We start from the raw sequence: 7,082 nt of genomic DNA, 5'->3' as shown, positions 1-7,082 counted from the left end.
CGAATAAACAGCTACCAACGGAGTGGAATCACGCTGCTGAATGCAGCATACAAAATAATGTCCAATGTCATTTATGAAAGACTTAGACCACACGCTGAAAAAATAGTTGGCAAATACCAAAGTGGCTTCCGTAGACAGAAGTCAACAATAGACCAGATATTTGTTCTGCGACAGATCCTCGAAAAAACAAGTGAATATAACATCGACACCCATCATCTCTTCATAGACATTGAAAGCGCATATGACAATATAAACCGAGAATTCTTAATAAAAGCAATGAAAGAATTTAATATACCAACACAACTAATAGAACTGATAAAAGAATCTCTAAAAGTAGAAAGTAGAATCCGGATACAAAATGAATTAACGGAAACAATAGATGTGAAAAAGGGACTACGCCAGGGAGACGCTCTATCATGCATCTTGTTCAACATCGTGCTCGAGAAAATACTGAGGGACACAACAGTCAATACACGAGGAACAATCATTAATAAAAGCGTGCAAATACTAGCATTTGCAGATGATGTTGACATAATCGCAAGATCAAGAAGAGAAATGATAGAGGCATACAACCAAATAGAACGAGCTGCACAAAATAGTGGTCTTAAAATCAATCAGACCAAAACAAAATATATGCAGGTAAGAAAAAACGCAGAAATAAGGCAGCCACAAAATATAACAATAGGAGAATACAACATAGAGGAGGTAAAAAACTTTATATACTTGGGATCCCTAGTCACGTCTGATAATAACGTTACGGAGGAAGTGAAGAGGCGAATATTTATTGCAAATAAATGTTACCATGGCTTAATTAGACACCTAAGATCAGATAACGTCGCAAGAAAGACAAAATGCCAAATATATAAAACCCTAATAAGGCCGGTACTCACATATAGCTCAGAAACCTGGACACTTACTAAAAGAAACGTTGTTAGCCACCTTCCAAAGAAAAATCTTGCGACACATATACAAGGGCACAAAAGAAAACGGAATATGGCGAAGACGATACAACTCTGAACTATACAAAATATACCAGGATCCGGATATTATAACATTCATCAAAATAGGACGGCTGCGTTGGATAGGACATGTAGAAAAAATGGAAGAAGGCGAAATACCAAACAAAATATTCAAACAGATGCCAGTAGGAAAAAGAACAAGAGGAAGACCGAAACTGAGATACTTAGAACAAATAGAAAATGATATAACAACCTTAAAAATAAAAAACTGGAGAAAAAAAGCACGAAACAGATCGGAATGGAGAAGAATCCTAGAACAGGCCAAGACCCAAAAAGGGTTGTCGAGCCAGTGATGATGATGATGATAAGTATTTCTTATTCATTATTTAATACCAAGATATAGAGTGTTTATTTTTTTACTATATGATGCAATTATAATTTTAGTTTCGTATAAGCACTTCTCAATTGTAATTTAATATCTAAACAGAGAATGTTTATTCGCTTCCAAGATGATGCAATTCTCCTAGAATCTTTTAATAACTTTTTTTTTCGTTACAAAATAATAAAGGTTAGCTTTGTTAATAGCTTTGTTTTAAATTTTTCATTTTATTTTTCTGTTTGAGCTCGTTTCTTTACGAGGGTAAACTATAAAGGATGGCGCCTTGAATTCATTTTAATTTTAAAGATAATACAAACAGATTGTATATGAATTTTAAAAGAATCACACCCGAATCTCTTTTGACACGAGCGAAGGGTCTAGAATAATTATGTAGGTAATACTACACAGGATGCTTTAGAAAGTTGTACCTTTGGAATCGTTTTGATAAATTACTATATTCTCATTTTGGTAAATAGTCGGCCTACGTTACAGTACTATGTGGCTTTCACGCCATTCTATCGGCATTTCTTCTCTTTGCCATATTACATTTATAAGGTGATGTATTTGTACATTTGTACAAGTTATTTTTCCCCTTCCTTAATTAGTTCCACATGAATGCCATCTGGGCCCGAGGCTTTGTTATTTATTAGTGCCAATGGTGCTGCCTTTACTTCTTCAAGCAGTAATAACGCCATTTCGAGTTCTGCTGAGTGGTACTGTTTTTGTTCGTATTAACTCGTCAGTATTTAACAGTCGTTTGAAACACTCTCTCCATTGCCGGCTTGTATCCGTATTCTCCGTAAGAATTTCTCTATCATCTTTTATGAATCCCGGACTATTTATCTAATTGCTCTTAAGTGTTTTATTTCCTTATAAAACTCTCTATTCTCATCTGTTGATCTTGTTAGTAGCTCTATCTTTTGTTGCTATTTAGCTTTAAACTTTGTTCATATTCCTGGTGCAACTGGTTTTTTTCCGTTTTTGCTCTTTTTCCTCCTTATCTGGTTTATTGTTAACTCTACTTTTTTTTGAAAAAGTAGTCTCAAAAGAAATGCTGCCCAAAAAGCGTGAAGGAAGAAAAAATTAGTCTGGAAACACAGAACAAAATGGAACAAAGAAGAATACTGAGAAGCGACGAAAACTCTAGTAACGACGATATAAATAAAATGAACAAGGAAGTATCAAGAGAAATCAGAAAAGACCTAAGAAAATACAAAGATGAGAAAATCATCAAAACTATTGAGGAAAATAAGAGTATGAAAATAATGAGACGCAAACTCACAAATACAAATAAACAAATAGTCAAACTCAAGGATAGAAATGGCAACATCACATCAAACAGAGAACATTTGTTACAAATTGTGGAATCATTCTATGAGACATTATATAGCAACCAATCGACTCTAGATATAGTTGAATATCAGCAGAGGAAGGTTCAAAATCAGGGTTCCGAAGATATCCCAGAAATCTCCTTGGACGAAATTTACAAGGCTCTAAAAAAGATGAAGAATAACAAAGCTCCGGGGGAGGACGGTGTCGTCACGGAAGCGTTAAAGATAGGAGGCTCAGTACTGATAACCAAAATTCAAAAGCTCTTTAATCTATGCCTATGGAATCAAAATATCCCAACAAAGTGGAATAATTCAATAACTGTACTCTTACACAAGAAGGGAGATATAGCAGACCTGGAAAGATACAGACCAATCAGTCTCCTTAACCATCTTTATAAATTATACACCCGAATAATAACGAACAGATTTGAGAGAAAGCTGGATTTTTACCAACCTCGGGAACAAGCCGGTTTCCGCCCTAATTACGGCACAAACGATCACCTGCAGTGCCTAAAAACCCTGATAGAAAAAACTAACGAATATAACCGTCCCTTGGCATTGATATTTAAAGACTTTAAAAAGGCGTTTGATACAGTGGAATTACCGTCCATCTTAAGAGCACTACAAGATTGCAGGGTCGACCACAGATATTGTAATATAGTTAAAAATATATATGAAAATGCCACAACAACCATAAGTCTACATTCAGCAACTAATAAAATAAAGATAAAAAGGGGAGTCAGGCAAGGTGATACCATGTCACCAAAGCTGTTCATTACCGTTCTTGAGTATGCATTTAAAAGACTAACATGGCAACAGAAAGGAATATCCATCGATGGAGAAAGATTAAACCATCTACGTTTTGCGGACGATATCGTGCTTCTGACAGATAATCTGGGAGAGATCAAAGACATGCTCCAAGAACTGAATTACATACTACAAGAAACTGGGCTGGAGATAAATTTCGAGAAAACCAAAATGATGACCAATATGGTTCCCAGCGAAGAGATACAGATCGATAACAACAAGGTAGAATTAATCGATAAATACACATACTTGGGTCATGAAATCAGAATAACCAGAGACAACCAAACCTGCGAGCTAAATAGACGAATCACGTTGGGATGGGCGGCATATGGAAGGATGAGAGACATTTTTAAAACAAATACCCCAATTCACCTGAAAAGGAAGGCATTTAACCAATGCATCTTACCAGTCTTGACCTACGGAGCAGAGACCCTAACTTTAACGAAAGCTACTGCCGAAAAACTGAGGGTAACACAAAGGCGAATGGAGAGATCAATGCTGGGCCTGACCTTGAAAGATCGCGTGAGAAATGAGAAGATACGCCGACGAACTGGCGTAGACGATATTATACTGCGAATCAATAAACAAAAGTGGAGGTGGGCTGGACATGTTGCTAGAATGGAAGACGGAAAATGGACGAAGAGATTATTGGAGTGGAGACCAAGAGCCGACAAGCGAAGTCGAGGCAGACCACCCACCCGATGGACCGACGACCTAAGGAGAATAGAAACAAACTGGATTGCAGCAGCTAGAGGTAGAGAGAACTGGAGACGTTTGGAGGAGGCCTATATCCAACAATGGATGTGAAAATGGGGCTGGATGATGATGTTAACTCTACATTTGGTATCTCTTTTTCCAGAGTCTGAAACCTATTTTTTATTGGCAATTGATATTCTTGTTCTTTCTCATGTACTTCGAGATTTTGCATATCCTTCTCGTTACCTTGTGAGTTCTGCTGTGTCCACTTCTTGCTTAGCTTTATTCTAATCTTAGTTCTTATCAAGAAGTGATCTGTGTCAGTTTCTGCTCCTCTCATGCGCTGATGGCATTCCTAAAGTGCGTTCCATCAATGAGTATATGATTTATCTGGTTACGAGTAGTTCCGTTATTTGAGATTCAGGTTACTTTATGAATGGCTTTTCTTTAGAACTGTGTAGTTTTTAGGTGACGATGACGTCCTTAAGAGAGCCGGCGTGGAAAGAGAACTCTTTGAATTAATTAAAAAACGCAAGATTGGTTACCTTGGGCACATATTGAGAGGAGCAAAATATGAAATACCACAGTTAATCCTACAAGGGAAGATCGAAGGTAGGAGAGGAGCCGGCCGCAAACAATTATCCTGGTTAAGGAATATTAAAGAATGGACAGGAATACACAATACAGGCGAGCTGTGTCACGCCGCCAAGAACAGAATTCTAGTAATGAGATAGTCGCCTACGCACTTTGGTGTATGGCATGTTAAGAAGAAGAAGTTTTTAGGTATTGCCATATTGTTAGCTGCAGCAAATTCTGCTAATTATGAACCGTGTTCGTTTTCATGTAAACTGTGTATATGAGTGCCAATCACTGATTTTAGATGCTCTTCCTTGCCAAGTTTGGTATTGAAATCGCCCATTGCGATTCTCACGTTTTGTGCTGTCGCATACTGTTGTTCTATAATTTCATAGAATACATCTTTGTCCATTTGCTGCATCTGCTTCTTCAATTCATGCATGCATTAATTTTAAAGTATTAGTTTTGCCCACTTGCCCTTCAGTGTTGAACAGCACATGCGTTTGTTTATTGGCTTGAATTCTATTATAAACATATAAACCACATCTATATTGATGTCTTTCTTCTTCTCCCGACCAGAAAACTAGAGAGTTTTCCATCTACAGGCTACCCAAGGCTGTCCACCTTATTTCCTAAATAGCTGTTACATCCATCTTATATTTCTGTAGCTGTTTTATGGGTTATGTTACAATTCCTAGTCTGTACCAGCTTACTACGGTATAAGTTCCTAATTGAATATCCCAGAAATTTATAATTGTTTGCCCTACGTGCTATTACGATTTGTATTTTTGTTGTATTTAGTTGGCAGCTGACTATCTGCGGACTATTCATTTTTCATAACCACTAACTTACCCGACATTTAAACTTTCATCTTGTTTTTTAAACAAACATAAATTTTAAACATTTGTTTTTATCTTAAAATTATGCTTCTTAAGTTGAAATTACCCAGATATTTTTGAATATTGTGTTATACACGTACATGAAGTTATTTTACTTGAAGGTAAAAGTTTGGAATACAAATAATCACCTATTATAAGTCATAAGGATTTGCGGTTTGCGGTACAATATATTTTGTAAATAGAAGCAAATAAGAGACAGGAAAAAGTGTTTGGAAGTTGTATCTCATTAGGTTTAACAAAATAAAATGAAAGAGGTACAAAAGTTTGCCATCGCGTAACTTGCGAATCGTGTAAAAGGTAACAAAACTAATAATGTGCTCGACCGATAATGCGGTTTTCTGGTAATACATGCTTCTTAGTTATATAAAAAGACAAGCTGTTTATATGTACTTAATAGTACATTATATAATGTACTATATTTCATTTAAAGTACATATAATGTACCTTAGATGAAAAGTATATCTAGTTCTTATTAATATTTTAATTGTGACATGACGAAATATTATGTTAAAATTTATAATTTCATAAAACATAAAAATTCTTCTTCTAATACCTATCCATTGCGAATGTATAATTTTATAAGTCCACATCTCGATTGCTTCAAGCCTCTTAATTGTTGCGTCAGTGAAGATCCAAGACTATACTCCATATATCATGATGGAGAATATGTATCATCATACCATTCTGAGATTCAGTTTCAAACTTTTCTTCTGTAACTATTGCCTTGCTAGTTATCAGACTTTTGTTTTTTAGTTTTACCTTCTAGGTCATATTTCTTACTAATTTCAGTTACGTTGTTCATTAAAAGCTGTAGTGTGTACCTTGAGCAGTTTCAGCAAAAATGACGGTGTCATTGACACATCTGCAATTGTTTACTCGTTCACCATTTAACAGTATTCCTGCTTCCGTGTATTCAAGGGCTTTTTGGAAAATTGCCTCTGGGTGCATGTTAAATATGAGAGGTAACAATATACATGTTTGTCGAAAAAGGTATTATTTATTCTGGAATTCGTTCCCCGAGCAGAACGCTACCATTAGTTCCTCATTACTATAACTTACATTTATATTAAACCTTTGTTACCACTGGATATTACCGATTCTGGCATATAAGTCACCTGGGATCATTTAAAACTCCTTGGTCTTTATTTAATCAAAAGTTTTCTCTAATTTCTGGGTTGGCCATTCAGTTCCGAGTTTTTTTACCTGTTCTATGAGTCTTACAATTTTTTATTATATTTTGCTAACCTGGTTCATTAACCTTCCTCTGTTATTCGGACTTGAGACCAACAGTATTGTCTAATCCACAATTTGAAGCTATTCGATTAATTCTAGACCCTTTCAGCAACTTCAAACACCGCAAGCTGAATTAGTAAGCCAATAAAAAATTAAACTCAAGAAACATATCCAGTAACTAGAATATAACACATGTTTTTTG

Source organism: Diabrotica undecimpunctata, chromosome 5 (genome assembly GCF_040954645.1).
Source record: "Diabrotica undecimpunctata isolate CICGRU chromosome 5, icDiaUnde3, whole genome shotgun sequence".
NCBI lineage: Eukaryota > Metazoa > Arthropoda > Insecta > Coleoptera > Chrysomelidae > Diabrotica > Diabrotica undecimpunctata.
Note: the sequence above shows the minus strand (reverse complement) of the source record.